The sequence below is a fragment of the Tachypleus tridentatus genome, chromosome 13 (genome assembly GCF_004210375.1).
Source record: "Tachypleus tridentatus isolate NWPU-2018 chromosome 13, ASM421037v1, whole genome shotgun sequence".
In the NCBI taxonomy this organism is placed as follows: Eukaryota; Metazoa; Arthropoda; class Merostomata; order Xiphosura; family Limulidae; genus Tachypleus; species Tachypleus tridentatus.
The window spans coordinates 141869325-141888280 of record NC_134837.1 but is presented as its reverse complement, the minus strand read 5'-3'; the positions used below and the strand labels follow the sequence as shown (position 1 = coordinate 141888280).

General features: G+C 29.7%; 1 pseudogene across 1 annotated transcript in view; it reads right to left on the bottom strand.

Moving 5' to 3' along the window:
* The window catches only part of LOC143237301 (interferon-related developmental regulator 2-like), a 44807-nt pseudogene extending 25851 nt beyond the window's left edge, over window positions 1–18956 (bottom strand). The window contains exons 1-5 of the transcript XR_013019997.1: window positions 18280–18956; window positions 15986–16114; window positions 7757–7841; window positions 881–965; window positions 64–261 (exon numbers count right to left, since the gene is read on the bottom strand). The product of XR_013019997.1 is annotated as an interferon-related developmental regulator 2-like (transcript). The remainder of the gene's footprint in view (window positions 1–63; window positions 262–880; window positions 966–7756; window positions 7842–15985; window positions 16115–18279) is intronic.

Below are 18956 nucleotides of genomic sequence, written 5' to 3'. Positions count from 1 at the left end.
CTGAGACAAATTTAGTCTCAGTGTAAATAAGGAATTAATGTTGTACAGCATTTTGTGACCAACCTTATCTCTTGCAACAGGTGAAGCAGTACGGTCAGCCACAATCTGTGAAAATATAGGACCCAGTTCATGAAACAACGCTTCACTGTCATCTCCTACACCAAGATGTATACACACTAGAGCTGCTAAAATGGCTGCTGTTCCCTGCTCTTCTCCTTTTCCTTTCTTTAAGCTTCTTTCTAGCATATCAGTGATTGTCATCTTCTTAAAAATTATCACATGAACTTTAATTTATTTCATAACTTACGAGTTAAGATATTTGTTACTAAAGTCTATGGACAAAAACTATATATAAAAAGAAGACAGAACAACATATTACTTCTTTTCTGCTTCCTAGTCAAATTTTTGCAAGATGTAAGGAAATTAAGTTGAATTATTAAATTATTAAAAAAAAAATATTTACTTCTATTTTCTCACTGGCTGGTTAACAGTATTAAAAGTTTCAGTCATAGACTTTTATGTGAATTAAATCTGATTTTATGAGAATAAAAGCATCCGTTTAGTAACAATGCAACAGTATTTTATTGCACAACTTCAATGATATTTTCTTAATAAATTATGAGAACCAGTGTTCTTAAACAAATATTTTGAAAAACAACACACCATTTTAAGTATTATCTATAACAATAAGAATCAATTCCTTATGTGTTTAATGCCACAATGATGAAGCCTACCATGTCTGTTACTAACATCTTTTCAGTTACATTCCTTTAAAGAACAAAGAAAATATTAGAAGTCTGTTGTGCTTCTTTAATGCACATTTGAAAATAAAAACACATAACCAAGTAACATCACCATATCTATAAATCTGTGATTTTACTTACCTTTCAATGATAAAATCATACATATATCTTGATGTTAAGGACTTTCTGACAAGTTCAAGACAGATCTGTCGGCCTTTTGCACTACACGTGATAAAAACGATGTGTTTTACTTCCTTTTAGGCAACTGTTTAAATTTTAAAAACCTTGGGCTCATTATAAATACTTAGTAAAATTTTTCTCTTCTGACATGTACAGTATGAAAAGCATTTTCAAGTTTAGAAAATGAATTTAACACATTGGCTCCCAAGCCTATTTTGCCAATACTTTCCAGGATCCCACTTGTCATTTTACAATTACTATTTTTACAATAGTTTATATCTAGCTCTTTTGTCCCAACCAACAAGTGGCCTTTTAAAAAGAAAATAAAGCACAATTTACCAGTGGATTGTATGGGTCTTACTGGAAAACTGTTACCACCCACCAGTAGATCATGTGGAAGCCACCATGTTAAAACATTTCTACACAAATATGAATACTATTAATATATTTAACATTTAAAATTGCAGTGAGTTATGCATTCTAAGCTAGCTTTATATGAAACACAACTTTCAATTTAAGTTACTATGTCCAACCAACAACATGAGCCAAGTATAGGTAAGCACATCAAAAATTATAAGAACATTGAAATAGTAAAACAAAATTCAAAATACAAAACAGTCCGAAAAAATTGATAGATTACCTAAGAAACAGACTAAATGTAATAAAATAAATTGCCAAACATTATCATTATACAGATAACACAAGCCAATTTCACACTGCATGTTACATGTAAGAATTTAATGGTGCATAAATTACAAGTAGTAACAATATAGTTTAAGAGTTCAATTAAACTACTATAGATGATACCACTTAAATTATTTTAAAAAAAATTAAATCATTAACTTATGGATATACAACTCTGAATACACTAAGTGTTTATTTACATAATCTAGCATGCTTTATTAAGTAAAAATTAAAAATCTAGAACACAAAATAGATTGTTCAAAGCATTTTTACTGAATCACTCTGACAGAATGTTGATTTTCATGCTGAGAATAAAAAGAAATACTTCTTTTCATCCTAAAGTTTTCATATTTCATTTGCATAACCTCTAGAATAACTATCTCTTATCCTCTCTGCCCTAATAATAAATGTAGCAAAGCTATTTATGTATGTTGAAATAAAAAGCTAAAAATATAAAACCAAATCAAAATATCTTTTTTTATATCTGTAATAACTTCATATGGTAACAGCCAATTACAATTATTTATCATAACAGCTTTTAACCTTTTCACATTGAGTTTCATTTAATTTTGTTTTATTTTTTGTAAATGAACCCTCTCTCAGTACCAAAGAGCAATTGTAGTTTAGAAAGAGAACTTGAGGTAAACAAGTGGCATGATGTCACACCATTTGACCTCACACCACATAAAGTGCTTGAGCTGTGAAGATCACACAAACTTAATTTTTTTATATATATTTTATTACATACCCTAACAGTTTCTAACTGTCACATTCTAGTTAGTTGTGTTTAAAATACATAATAATAAAACCACATAAACAAAAATTTACCTTTGCTATGTCTATTTATACTATAGATTGTATATTGATAAAACTACTTTTCAAACAATATTGTTTTCAAGTATGCAATTTAGTGTGTGTGTGTGTGTGTGTGTGTGTGTAAATATACACATATACAGCATGAATTAAAATAGAGTGTCCCAAAGCCACTATAACTTAAGCTTACTTACTAGCTGAGCTATAAAGATGTGAGCACAACTGGAGACAGAAATTCTCAAAGTGTGTGTGTGTGTGTGTGTGTGAGTGTTGTGTGTGTGTTTAATATTGCGATATATTGATAAAACAAAATGGATTAGACATTCAAATTTTATATTCTGGCTTTTCTATTGGGTGTTTCTACTCAGTTGGATATTGAAAGGAATACAAGAATAGAAGAAAAAGATCTAAACTGAAGATTGAAATTTTACATAAATATTTTCTTCAGAAATTAAAAAATCTGAAGTAAGACAATACAACAACTTAAATTATATTTTGATGCCATACCTATTGACACATTGATAATAAAGTAGTTTTATTAAATACTGGATATAACTCTAAATGAAAAGTTGTGATTTGTGCACTGTGACCCTCCAGTCTTTCTAATAAATAATTGCTACAACTAAATGACAGATCAAATATGTAACATACATATGTATATACATATACTAAAATTTCTTTAATGCAAAACTCTAAATTTCTCTTTTTTGCTCAATTTCTCAAAATAATGGGCTTACTAAGTTTGCTCTTGATAAGCGATTTCTATGACAACAAAAAGTAAAAGGATTAATTAAAATCTTTGAACTAAAACTCCTCTAATCAAGGCAATGCCATTAATTTAGGTAAATTCAATTTATGATAAAAAAAATTATCAAATATATTTAATATGAACAGATATAGCCAAAACATAATTATGTGATAATTACTGTTAATTACATGCTAGAAGAGTTTACTCCAACCAGTGGTGAAAACAACTGCAGCATAGTTAACTGAGTCCAGTAGAAATATTATTATATCATTCCCAATTCCAAATCACAAGCACTAGGAGGCAACTGGAGAGAAAATATTTTACTTTAGTACTTTATCCCTATTAATTACTTTTCAAATGTTTTGATCATTTTTTAGAACCAAATATATATAGTATAAATATGATGATTTTGATAATTGTTATTTTACGGTTAAGAGAATCTGGCAAGGGACTTGGATTAGGCTATCCTCCCTGTAACTATCTTACAGTTCTTTTAGTTGTAATACAAATGAAAACAATAATCATCAAATAAAGCAGTTTTACAACTATATGAGACAACTTTTCACTACATAAGACTTAAACACAGCCAATTATCATAGCATCATATGTCGATAAAATTAATATCCAGTGCAAATTACTATAGTACCAGAATATAGCCCATTAAAAACTGATGGGACACATACTACCACTACCACTTCATAGTACACCCTAACCTCACATTTCACAGTCAACAGAAATAAACATTTTGCAAAATCAAGCTTGACCAATAAAGATGCAGAAAAATGCAGTTCACATGAGCAAGCATGGGTAAATTCATTTGTGAAGATATAAAATTAAAACTAATTATGAAATAAATTTGTGGCATATTCATTGAATAATTATTTGCATAAGTCAGATTAACAACTTTTAATATACAGAAAAACTAGTGCATTCTGGCAACATTACCTTCCACTAGTGGCTTTTATGTGATGTTGCTTAGTCACAAGCGATGTAACCAAGTATTGTTGTTGAAAGTATAAATGTGTGTGTGTGTGTGTGTGTGTGTGTGTGTGTGTGTGTGTGCGTGGCAGCTCATGTGTTTTCTTATAGCAAAACCATATCCGGCCATCTCCTGAGCCCACCGAGGGGAATCAAACCCCTGATTTTAGCATTGTAAAACATAATTAATAAATCAAATATTAACATTATATAAATTTAAATTCTTATTTTATAAGGAATTTTTTTAAAATTTGAAATCTCTCCTAGTAAAAGAATTGTGACATATGTTCTCTAGGTCTCACTCTTTTCTAATTTATTTAGCACCCCTCCAAAATGTACAGAATTTAATGTTAATTACTCATTATAATATATTATTCAGGCAGAACACAATTTTCACAGCCTTTGAAAATAAAAGCCACTCACCATACTCATTCATCACATCCTCTTTCACATTTTGTCAATAGTTACATTTGATATTTTATACTATCTTATAAATAAAAAAATATGCTAAATTTTATTTCATTGAACAATTCATTATACTGTGTTGCTTTCTGTACAGAGAATTGTCTATTACCTTGTTCAAGTTGAAAGTTTTCTTCATGGGAATCACATCAATGAGCTTAGGTAAATTTTTAAAAGCTTTAATCATACAGTTAGAAAGCCAGAAAAATTATGAAACTTGTAAGATATTGTTTGCTTATGTTATCATTCTATATTTTTCTGGTGCATTATTCAGTATAGTAATGCAATTAGTATTAAAAAGTACATTTAAGTTTCATCAACAGTTAACAGCAACAACAAAACACAGACCCAGGTAAGTACTATTCTCCTTGTTTGTCATGTATATTTACTTATTATTATAAAAATAAAATAGATTTAAAAATTACAACCTTAGCAGGTTAGATTAGAGAAGATAATGAAAAAAAAAACTTCATGAGGTATGCTTGTGAGTAGCACATGCATTATGTCATTCAACATGTTAACTTCGATCTCCATGTACAAGTGGTTTCCAACTTATGTAACAAAATTATTCATCAGACATGGTTCAAGGTCATTAAAACAATAAAATTAAGTATAAATAAATGTGTACTGTTATGAGCTTTAAACAATTTTGGATAAAATTGTGATTTCCTGTTGCAACTTGCAGTCATTCCAGAAAAAAAAAAAATTTGATTATGAAGCCAGTCAAAGTTTTCCTGAAAAAATAAAGAAAAACTTTTGACATTTATCTATGAGGTTTATAAAATTACAAAAAAGTTAAATCTAAGCATTTGAAAATGAAAAATGGTATTTTAAATTTTGACACGAAAATCAATTTGTACACAGAGCAGTTAACACACTGACTTCATATATTTAAAGACAAATTTTGAATAAAAATACTTTTTTTTTAAAATCTACAATATGTTGACTGAAGGCTTGCCAAATTTCATGACGATGCATAAATTGATTTCAGAATTATAGTATATATACCTTCATGACTGCATCATAGTTACAGGGTTACGTGAAATACACAAACCCATTTGTGAAAGGGTTAATATTTCTTTGGTAATTCACTTTTTTTCTTTGATCTTTTAGTTACAATGCAAAAATAATTTCAAAAATACAAAAATTCAAATTGTTTTATGTCAAAATAATTCTTTTACACTATATAGCAGCTATGAGAAGTAAAAATTAGACAAGATAGCTTAGGTTAGTTAGACCATGAAAAAAATGTGGAGATGACAAAGGTCTTTATCACACAAGTTCTGATAAAAATACAGCAGTAGATCACAGTTTCACTAAACAAAATATAGAGTTAAATATTAGTAGGTAATTCAATACATCTGGCTAATAATAAATGTGAATTTCTATACTATTTGTAAAACTTCCATTAAGAAATTCATAACTGTGTATGATGACAATGGTCTTTATCATGCAAATTCTGATAATGCTAATAATGAAGTTTGGAATATTTCCAACAGCAAATCATTAATTTTCACAAAATCATTAATTTCAATAAATCTTTATATAATTATACAGACCTGCATAAACTTTAGTCTTAAAGTAATAATATTTTCAGCACTTTTATTCTGAATTCTGTTATCCCAAAATACAGTGCTCTGGACTAGTAGCAGATAAAAAATAAATAAAATGGCCATACTTTAAAGTGATTTTTTGTGGATATTGTTAGAAACCTTTTAAGTTCATAAAAACACTGATATATTTTAATTTTGTAATTTATTATATATTATCCAACTCTTGCTTTATCCCAAAATGAATGAGACATTTGCAGAAAGTAAATTTAACACTCCCACATACTAAAATACTATCTTATGTTAACAACAGACAAAACTACTGGAGGTAAACACACACTTGTTACAGTAGTTTGGGTTGAATTGTAATAAATTTTGAGTAATGTAGGAACATTAAAATTTCCATAATCAGATATAAAAACAGCATACATATAATACAAATTTAAGAAGAATATATAAATGCATGACAAAAATACCACAATTCTTAGTACTTCTGACAGTGAAATCCAGAATTTCAATTTTGTTATTAAACTTAAAATTACTTCAAGTCTTGAAATTTCCCTAAGAATCTCTCTAACAAACCAGACACTAAAAAGTGAAACATTAAAAACCAGAAATACTGACAGATACCTGTCATACACATCTTACCAGAAATACTGACAGATACCTGTCATACACATCTTATAGATGTCATACAAGAAGACTTGTATTGTTGCATTTTCTTTTTTTTTGTTTGGGAACAGATTGTTCATACAGTGCATCTAACTCAAAAAGACATCTTCATTCAATAAACTACGCACAAAATATTGAAATCAGCCACAACAATTCACACTATTCTCTTCCAACATGGTACTGCAGAATGCAAGTTTTGCAACACCATGACTTTTCCAAGCTGTATTCTTTAGTATGTGTATAAGTTGCATCACAAATACTATGACACAATATCACTCTTACAATAAAACTGTGAACCGTGTACGCTCTGTTTCAAAGTGTGGCAAACAATACTGAAGAGTGTGACATGCCCCTCCCCCAAAAAATTCCAATGGTATAAGATCAATCTTCCAATGCATTTATGATAAGCCACTGAATTAGTTTCAAAAAACTTGGTAAACAAAGAAGTATAATAATATATTCAGGAGTGCCTTAAATTAACACATGTTGCATCCCATCACTAACTCAATCCAGGAACCCACACATAACATGGTTTCCTTCCACACATTCTTACATGGTTAATAACATCCCAAATTATTGTAACAAAATTAAAAATGAATAGTGAAAAACAAACAAGTCTCAGAAAAATTATATAAAGGACAAAACTTGTATTAAAAAAGAAAAAATCACTGTGACTTCTGACTTTTCTATCATCTTGTGAATATCTTATAATTTTGGTAATTTTCATTTTCACAAACAGCTACACATAATACAAAAGATTGAAAAAATAACTTCTTAAAACTATTAATCAATAAGTAATACAGAACTTTATACAGAAATTTGTATTCCCATATATCATTACCTTAGCTACAGAGAAACTATATTAGCTTACTGTTCAAAAGTCAACATTTACTAGGCCATTTTGTTCCTAAGAATACATTACAAACCTTTTCTGTGAGGTTCCATCAATAGCTTCTTTAAGCTTTTCTTCAAAATCATCAGATAACGCTGTTTCTTCCACTTCATCTGCCCCTTTCAATTACAATAAAAATTTAAATCTTAATTTTTAAAAAATATATTACAATTAAGCCTGTGTAATTTGATTATTACTCAAACAGTGTAACAAATATTAGAAAATGAACAAACCAGCATCAGAACTGAATTCCAACATTTAATTTTGTATTTTTTCTCATAAAAATAACATGTTTTATACATTGACTATGAACAGATACACAGATTCAACACACCTGTTACATGATTTGTCTTACTGGATTGCAAAACATAAAAAAAAGACATGAAATAGTTTTAAACTCTAAAACTTTTTAAAGATTATGCACCTTGTGTAAATAAAATAGCTTATTTTTATGTAACATTCATATGCATTTGTAGCATTGGAACTTTGAAAGCCATTAATTCTGGTATGTTTTGTAAAACCAATTAAACATACTTTACTTTGTTATTGATTCTTCTACAAATATATGTATTCTTTGCCTACAAGCAACAAAACATAATTTTGTATATTAAATCTTTAGTGCACAGAAAACATAACCTACGTTTTATATTAAATGTGTAAACCATTGTGTAACAGTAATTACAATTAATGTATTTCAGTAATTTCTATACTTATATTTAATAATTGATTCCCTGGTTTAAAACAACTAACTTATTTCAAAACTATTACTGTGTTGTTTCTTCTGGCTTACTTAAATTGGTTACGTTGTGGTAGTTGAAATCATGTCACTTTACACTATTATTTAGGATTATCATGTGAGATTAGTACCTCAATTTTTAATTGCTAGCATTTTATATGTTAATGAGGTAAATTATTGCTCTTCTTTACACAGTTAATACAACTCTCTACTGTACTAAAAGAAGTAATACATTTTACAACTGTTTACAGATTTGAAAAATTATCTTACATCAATATCATAAATATAATAAGCAAAATGTGGGCTACAAAAATCCATTGCAATTAGATATTATTACCAACAGAAAGAGACTAAATTATGTCTCAAACTTTTCATTTTCCTTATGATTAATTTTCCAAAATATCAGGAAAAATTAAATTTCCTCTTCAGTATCATGCATACATGCACTGTGCTTGTTTGTTTGTTTGTTTTTTGAATTTCGCACAAAGCTACTTGAGGGCTATCTGTGCTAGCCGTCCCTAATTTAGCAGTGTAAGACTAGAGGGAAGGCAGCTAGTCATCACCACCCACTGCCAACTCTTGGGCTACTCTTTTACCAATGAATAGTGGGATTGACCGTCACATTATAACGCCCCCACAACTGAAAGGGCGAGCATGTTTGGTGCGACAAGGATGCAAACCAGCGACCCTCAGATTATGAGTCACACACCTTAAAGTGCTTGGCCATGCCGGCCACATACTGTGCTATTTATACTGATAACTCTGAATACCACATTATGTCACTACACATAAATATGCTAAGTTACTATCTACTACAGAATAACTACATCTGAAAAATGATCAATCAAAATTCAGAAAACTTTTGTGAGGAATATTCAGAGAGCATCACATGGGGATATCACATTATCATGGGAGTAGGTTGGCAAGAGGTCCTAAACATAAAAGCCCTGATTAACCACTTTATTTCTTGTTGCTAATTTTGCCAAACAATATTTAACTTCAAGTAGATTGCATGAAGTCACCAAATTGATTATAAATTCTCATCTACTGAGAAGTTTATTACACAAATCAATATATCTTAATCAGGTTATTCCTGGTTTACCTTTTGACAAGATATGATGCAACTACAAAAACTTTGAAGTGCCATTTTCAAGCAAAAAACTTAAAATACTTCCAAAATTTTTAAATTACATCATTGCTATGCATAATAGCATTAGGGAACTAAAAGTTGACTCTTCAGTGCCCTAAATGACCTCAAAGGCTTATTTCTTTATTTTGTACCTTGAGATCATATAACACTGTAGTATTTGGTACATATAAGAAGCAAAATGCTATAACAACACAGTAGGATCAAAATGTTTCACTGCTTCCACAAAGGATGTTTACTATTACTAGCATAATAGATACAAAACCTACCTCTAGATTTTGGATGAGTCTTTTGTATATACATTGACCCCTAGTACTAATCATCTAAGATTAAAGGATTGTAACCATATTAACTGAATCAATATTAATCTGATTATTACTGAGGTTGTTTGCTTACTTACCACTAAATAGTAAAAAGTAAAACACGAATAACTGGCTCATTTAATGCAATAAGTATAGAAAAGAGATATCTGAATCAGTAATGAGAGACTGAAGTCTAGATAAATATATATCTGACAATATAAAATATACAAAAACACAAAAACAAGAAAATTTATTTTAATCTTGATGCCTTTTGGACATGGATGTGTAGTACAGTAAACCTATTTTTCATTTTTTTCTAAGCTGCTTGTTAAAAAATAATGTGGGTTTCATACATGCATTTTAGACCAAAGAAATATCAAATGCAATAGGATGTCCTAAAATTATAATAATTAATCTGGCTTTCTGACAAACTTACAAGTTACTTTCATGAAAGATTTTAAATCTGCATCTTGGCACACCAAGCCCTTAAGCTAAATTATCAACTTTTATTGCTCAAGTGAAAAGCACCACCAAAGTCATATTACTATGTAAATATTTCCTATTAAAATTAAAACTAAACTAATATAACTGAATTATCACTGTATGTTAGTGAACTTGGGACCATAATGTAATTTATAATTCAGTTTAATAATTCAATTAAATTTTGAATGTAACTGTAATAAAAAAAAAATATTGTGACATGAGCACTTTGACCAAACATATCCAGTGTTAATTAGAAAAGGTTAGCACTAGAATAAAGCAATTTAACTTATTAACCATTAGATCTATTAGTGTCACACAAATTAACCAATTAATCAAAATTAAGTAAGATTAAACTAATTAATGCTATGAGAAAAACCAATTAACTGAAATTCATGTTATTAATTACTTCAACTAATATACTATTTAAAACTCAGCATTTTCCAATGAGCAAAGGTCAGCACTAGAGCTAAGTGATTTAGTCTATTACTTATGTGCATCATTAGTGGTGGCTAAAATAATCAATTACTCAAAATCATGACTGAATCAATCATAAGTAGTGTGTCTGATTATCACTCTTTTTTACTTATTTCAACTGTCAAAGCACTTGGTATATTCACATGACTGTTCAAAGCTACATAGTTGGCCACCTGTGATCCACCAAATTTTAACCTTATAAATTATTTTTAACTAAAAGTTTTACATTTTTAGGGTGGGAAAGTACAAGATTTTAGAGTCTCAAATATGGTTGCAACTGTCAAACTTGTTTAGCATGTTGTTCTTTGTTATTTTTATGACAAAACCACTAGTTACCTGCTAATGTCACTTATGACCAGATGGAAGGCAACTGTCTGGTAGAACCCTCTAGAACATTTTATTTCTTTTGCCTTTTATTACTGTGGTTTGAAGAACATTGTAATAGTTAACTCTTTGACTATGAGTCTGCATGCCCATACCACCAAAGTTACTATAACATTTGACAATCTAAGTATAACATAAGAAAACTTCAAAAATTATCAGCAAATGTTACAAAGCTTTCATACACAAAATTAGGGTTTTTAATTAAATAAATATTTTTTAAAATTAAACATTTTTTCATGAATGTTTTCTTTTAGAATGTTTGACTATCCAACAAAGTATTTTTCATTTTAAGATTCAAAAATACTTTTCTCCATCTGAAAATTGCCAAATTTCATTTGCAAAAATTTTATAACCTCCTAAATAACTATCAAATAGTTTCTTTAAAAAACTTAACATTTTACCTGTTATTTTCCCTGCCATAACTCTATATGGGGTTGATCGATTTGACAGACCTTGTAAACACCATAAAAAATAAGAAACTAAATCTAAGTTCCCTGTTATTTTTCTAGAATGACTACAATAACATTTCACAATCTATTAGATTGAGGAATAATTCCTGAGCGTTTTTTAAATAATTTCATTCAAGCATTACATGCAAGACTATACAATACTTCAATGCATGAACACATTACACCCAAAACATTTATTATGATACTTTATTTCATGTAATACTTAGGTATATAGTATGCATCGTTTTAAACGAAATTGCAAGAAATTAAATGCGAAAAGCAGATGGTGTCGAAAATGCTCGATTTTGTCCACTTGACATTCCATTTAATGAGCTGAAAATGAAAGCAAAAATTAAAGACATATGAAAATCAAACACCATCTATTAGAGCAAAAAATTATCTACCAAATGATATGAAATATTTTGCGAAAGCATTTCATTTATGAATATATTTTGTTAACTTGAAAAAAAGCTCACGAATTATTCCTCAACCCAATATATGCTTGAAATTAAAATCACACACAATTATGACCTCATTAACAACTGAAATCTCAATGTAAATTTTCTCATTAATTTCATCAAAATTATTTAGTGGTCTGTTAAATTCCCACTAAATGTATTTTTCATTTATATTTGCTAACAGAAACCCAAATGGATTCAATCTCCTTGCCATTATATTTGATAACCTCAACAGGATGTAACTCACATTCTACATATCAAATCACTCCTACCCACTTTATTTTAATAACTCTATCCCTATTAAATAACCTACAACCAGGGATTTTAAAGAAATTTCTGCAATCATAATTGTTTATATTTAATCATTTTAAGTTACTCTCATTATATCAAAGACTACAATTTCTACCAGTGCTGTAAAGTTAACCTTTATTTTTTTATACTTCTAGCATTGCAATAGTAACTAAGCCTACCGTTAGTACTACTACTATACTAATTTCCTATGCTAAATGTTTTTCTACTTTTTTTCTCCATTCATCCTGGTATGCACCATCACTTAGTCTTAGATTAAAACTAACCTTGCAACTGAGTTAGCAACCCCTGCAAAGAACCCAGACTCTATCAAATTTAAATGTAAACCATTCATTTCAAAAATCTCCCTTCTCCCTGATCCCACAAGTCTAACCAGCCAATCCTTAACATAATAACCAAAGCCTATCATTCAGCCCCATTAACCTACTTATAATTTCATCTCCACAATCAATTTTCAGCAGCATCTCTGACAAGTTATGGCCTATTTCTTTGAATGCCTTTATCAACTCTTTGAACTTAAAAAATTACCTCTTGTGATCTATAAGACCTCTCTCCATCATTAGCTCCTTCACTAACAACAAAAATTGCATCACTGCTAGACTCCTTTATTATATCTCTTGCTCTGTCAATTATATCCTCCATCCATGACCCTGGAAAGCATAATTCTTTTCTCCATATTTACCCCACAAACTATCCTACCCACATGCCTTGTCAAAGAATTATCTTTATCTATAACCTCCTTAAGTGAATCATTCATATCCTTCTCTGTCCCTTTTGTTTTTGTTCCCCTTCCAGTAGTTCCTATCTGCACATGCCAAGGGCTGAAGTTTCTTTCACAATGGCACATTACAATTAAGTCCACTATCTTAGTTGTAGTAGTACTATTTCTAACTTTGTGAAAGTCATTATTAGACGATTTAACCCTTTCACATGAAAGCTTAAGCTCCTCTTGAATTTCTGCTGCATTTTCCACAGTTCATGTTTCTTTTTATCTATTGCCTCTACTTTGATTAAGATAACCTCCACCTTCTCCTTAAACCTGCAAACTCTACAAAGAACTACACATCTTTGCTGTTAGCTTCTTTAAAAGTACATATTGGTCCCATGCTTCCAAATAAAATCAACTTATTACACCCATTATACCTAACAAACTGACCTACTTCATCTAACAGAAACAGTTATTAATTAGTGAGTTTCATGAATAAGTTGTTACTTCCATTTACCAATTTGATTTCTCTGATTTTGATAGAAAAAATGAAATTTATTAAATTTGTATACATCACAAGTTTTGATTGAGTCTTTATACTCTAACATCCCCTTGAAGAAATAATTAAATTATACAGTGATTTAATATTCCCTGATGAAACTGAAGTTAACAGCTTAACTAAAACTTATTTCATTAAACTACTTGAAATTACAATTAAAGAATTTCATTTCACATTTACTAACAGGATACATAACCAAGGTGAATGTGTAGCCTTGGGCTCACTGTTTGCTACCATATCAGCCAATTTATTTTTTGTCTTATCATGAAACTAATGAGTTACAGTCCTGTTCATCTGAATTTAAGCTTTCAGTCAATAACAGATATGTTGATGAAACCTTTATTGTATTCAGAGAACAGAGCCATGTTAAAACATTTTCAAATTACTTAAATTCAAAACACAGGAATATCAAGTTTACAGTTAAACAAAAAGAATCCAAATTGCCCCTTTCAGATCTAAAGGTCTTCATCAATAGGTTCAAACTAGATATTACCACCAAATAGTATTTTCTGGTCTTTACTGTAATTTTAGTGCATTCATGCCAAACCGTTCCAAATTAATTTCATAAGCATTCTAACTCATAGTACATAAAAATACCAGATGCTGTAGTAATTTTCTAATCATTTTGGTGATCTAATCATTTTAAAAAAATACTTTCACTCTAACATTCCTCAACAAAAATATTTTTTTAATATATTAATAAAGTTTACAACCCCAAGATTCCACTTCAAAATTCCCAAATATCATATCACCTTGGTGTTACCATTCAGTTGTTTCCATGACATCAAACTAAAAAGAAAAATCACAGACATTTTGCAATCAACTTCTTCCCAAGTCAGCCTAAGAGTGATCTCCAAACTGAACAAATGAATATGCAATTCTTTCATCTTCCTGGTCAAAATACCTTCTTTGAAAAGACTGCTGGTAGTGTATCAGTACATATGTCCATATAGTAGACAAGACTGGCTACATTGGGTCAATGCCACAAACCCTGGCTACCAGAGTAAAGGAGCATGAGCAAAACAGGCTTTCTAACAACTCTGGGATTTACAGCTGAGCAAATACTGTAGCAAGAAGCCAAATATCAAATACTTCAAAATAACAGACTTAGAACCAGATGAATGGACATTACTGAAAAAGGAAGTGCTCCTATTTTTAAATTTAAAATCAAAGCTGAACAACCAGCTAACAACAACACCTTATCTCAAAACTATGATAAAAATACAGATTCACTATTACCAAACCTTATCTACACCTGGATAAAATAACAGATAAAACATAAGATTTTATGGAAAAATTCTGATATTCATTTAAGTATTAGTTTTATGCAAAAGAAATTTGAAAACTTTAAAATAAAAAATATGTACTTTTATTCTTAACATACAGATTACCTTGCACTCAGATTCCATAAATGCAAACAAATTTCTAGTAAAAATATTTTCAAAACATTTATTTTTTGTATGAAAAAGACTTGTAATGTTTATTAAAAGCTTGCCAAATTAAATGAAGATACTACATTAAAATAAATACAACTTATAATTTCATGGTTATATGGTGGTTAATAGGTTGGTAAAAATGGCCAACCTTGTATATTGAAAGTTAATAAACTTTTAAATAAAGCACGATAAAAAGACATAATAAGCAAGAAAGAGCCAGGACTAGATGCAAAGAGTAAAATAATGAATGGGGTAATTAAGTAATTACACATGTATATAGAACTTACAATCATCAATCATAATGGAGACCCCAGAAGTATATCAAAAAATAAAACATTACAGTGATGACTGAAAGATACAGTACACATCTTAATTAAAATTTAAAAACAGACCCATACTCTTTCTTTAGTTAGGGTACTTTTCCAATGGTTATATGCATAATGATTTATTTGGCTTATTTTATTATGATTACTGTTATTTTAAATATATTTACACATTTGGTAGAAACATGTATACCTATAAATTTAGCATCTTTCAGTTGCTCTAGTAGATTAACAGGTGATATGAATCTTAGACACTATGTTATCTTTCTTGTTAACATGTTTTTAGTTATAATAATGTCTTTTTTCTTTATCACTTTACATTATTGTGATTATTAATTATAAAACTGTTCATAAACATAAAAATACATAGAAAACTTACAAAATCATATTTCAAAAAATGACCATGGAGAAAAAATAGAAACTCAACTGACAACAAAATCTTAAAACATTTTTGAGCAAATTTACATGTACACCAAACCTTCACCAAGGCTACTTACAAGTACCATCCTCACTATCAAAATGAGATTCTGAGACAATAGTGATGATACTGGCATTATCAAAGTTGGATTCTTCTTCACTTTCTGGTAATGCACTTGAGTCAAGCTTTAAAGCAGATGTCCGATATCCTAATAATATTAAATAAATTAAGTGCATCTCCAATTTTTACATTTAAAAGTATGTTTATATAGTATAAACACAAAAAAAATACAAACTGTCAAGTAAGCGTTACTAAAAATGGAAAGTTTATAGTAATTTTAAATGTTAAATTACGAGGAAAGACACTGACAAGCAACCATCTAATATGTACAGTTTTGAAATGACTCATATAATACATGAAATGTCTTGTATTGTGTGTGTGTGTGTGTGTGTGTGTGTGTAATGGATAGCAATATTTAATATATCAGCTTGGAATGTAATTCCTTATACTGTTAAATCATAGGTTACATCTATATTTCATTTGTTCCAAGAATTCAGATTTTTTTTTTTTATCTATTTGCTAAATCCTACTCACTGTTGAAACAATACATTCTCCCTTTTCGTTTCCATGTCTGCTGAATGCACTTTCAGTGAATGCTTCAAGTTTGATTTCTGTATCATTAAATTGTATTACAATGTTGCTTCCTGGTATTGGAACCAGGCTTCTGATGGAATTACAGACTGGTATACCCAAATTAAAAATGAAAAGGCTGTAACTATGCTATCAGACATCTGATATTTATATTACAGACAAACTAGACAAGATTGTATAAGGTCAACTATTAATGCAAACATAAACTGCCACAATAAACAACAATAACAACATGGATTTAACACAGTATGCAGTGTGTAGAAAAACTTTATGTGCACTGACAGCTGACAGCAATATTCAATATTAACAAAGTTAAGGTATTGTGGAACTCCAAAAGCAAATTAAAATTTAACCTAAATGTGATTTTATAATGGTTGCATTTATTATTTCAGAAAATAAATAAAAAAATAACTTGTTGGAACTATCTTGTCAGAGTGTGAGATTTACAATGATAGGTAAACAATTTATATTTACTAACTTGGGCTCTAAGGACAAATTTTAATTTGATAGGATTTCCTTACTTCAACACTTGTACCATTCATTCTGTTTCACTATTTGAGACTGCATGATAAGGAGTGATACATTTATATTAGATTCCATTACTCTGTAGAAATGTAACAAGACTCTGAAGAAGTAAACTGTGGACTGCTATCTGACACTTTTCTTGGGTAATCCTTAGCCTGAAAATAACCCACAGTTTTGTGATTGTGGCTTCAGGTGTTATAGAAGACATGGGTAAAAATTTTGATCATCTTGAGTGTGAATCCACTAATATACGGAAGTTCCTTTTCTCAAAGTCTGTGTAGTCACTGCAGAGACATTGAAAAACAAGTACTGCACAGGAACTTTGGCAAGGATTTTCTGTACAGACACACAATCCATACATGCACAAACAGTGTTCTCAACATCCTTATCAAGATTAGGACAACATCTGATTAAGGCCTTCATTTAACACATATCCAGCCGTCTATCATACAGCTGATGTAACAATCACTCTTGGTACAAAGTCAAAATAAAAAACCCATAGGACTGCCTCGCTCTACTGATAATTCTAGTTTCCAATCAAAATATGGATGCAACTCAGGAGTGTTTACTTTTTGTGGCCAATCATTCAGAGTGTAGTCAAACAGTTTTAATAACACAATATCTTTATTTCTAGCATTTCTGGTGCCCATGGATGACACAGGTAATTCATCTAGAGTGCAGAAATGATAAGTACCTATTTCCTCTGATAATACAGCTTCTTCACACAGAAATTGTAAAAGAAAATCAGCACTACTGTGGTTTACAGTATGTACATACTCAATGTTATATGAGCGAGATGACAGATGTTTTAGTGAAAAAATTAAACAAAGACTTCTGTTTGGAATAAACCCTTTCAAAATAAGCATCAATCATAAAAAAAGTTGCAAAGTTTTTAAAGAAGTAATATAAAAAGCAAACGACCCCTCCCTCCTTTTTCTAAAATTCCGGACACTAATCATTTTTTCTTTGTACTTAATACTTTCATAGTATATTATTTATGAATTTGCATGAAATGCGTTTCCTGCAAAATTAAAAAAAATAATAATAGACTTATACTAACAGTTAATGATATGATTACTCTACAAAATATACTTAGTAGCACTATAAGTAGAACAAGTATGTTTTTCGTGACGCACGTTGTAATGAGACTACAAACCACAATTACTAGCAATATTAGGCTTAATATTATACGCTTACCAGTTTTTGATTTTCCTCTTTTTCCCTTAGGCATGGTGAAAGGATCCAAATGAGCAATGCCTTATATTAAATTATAAATTATTCTACTATAACAGCTAATCAAGACGGACAACAGCTTAAAAAATGTCTAAAATATTTTATCTTAAAATAGCAATGTTGATAGGTTGATGAAATAACCCTAAAATTCATCGTGGTCAACACAATAGCTGTATCATTCTATTACTAGTCCTTCTCAAGCCTCACTTTCATTTCAGCGCATGTCTCAAACTTATAGTAACCAAAGATTTCGCGTTTTCATTGTATTGGGAAAATGCAAAAATAAAGAAAACAAAACACAAATAAATTAACAGTTTAAAACCTACAGAAAAAATAGGCTGTAACTGTAAGTTCAATACGCCTTCGGAATTCAAAAAAGAAAATTCAAAGGAGATACAAATTTGTCAAACATATTACTGATAAAATTATTAACTACGAAATTTAGCAAACAACATAAAATAAAAGTTTTCCTTTCGAATAATATTATTTTGGAAGTCATTTCTTCCTAATACGTCAGTTTTAATTAAATCTATTTATAGGACCAAGAAGTATTTTGTTGAGTACGCTGGTACAGCGGTAAGTCTACAAATTTACAACGTTAAAATCAGGAGCTCCATTTCCCTAGGTGGACTCAGCAGGTA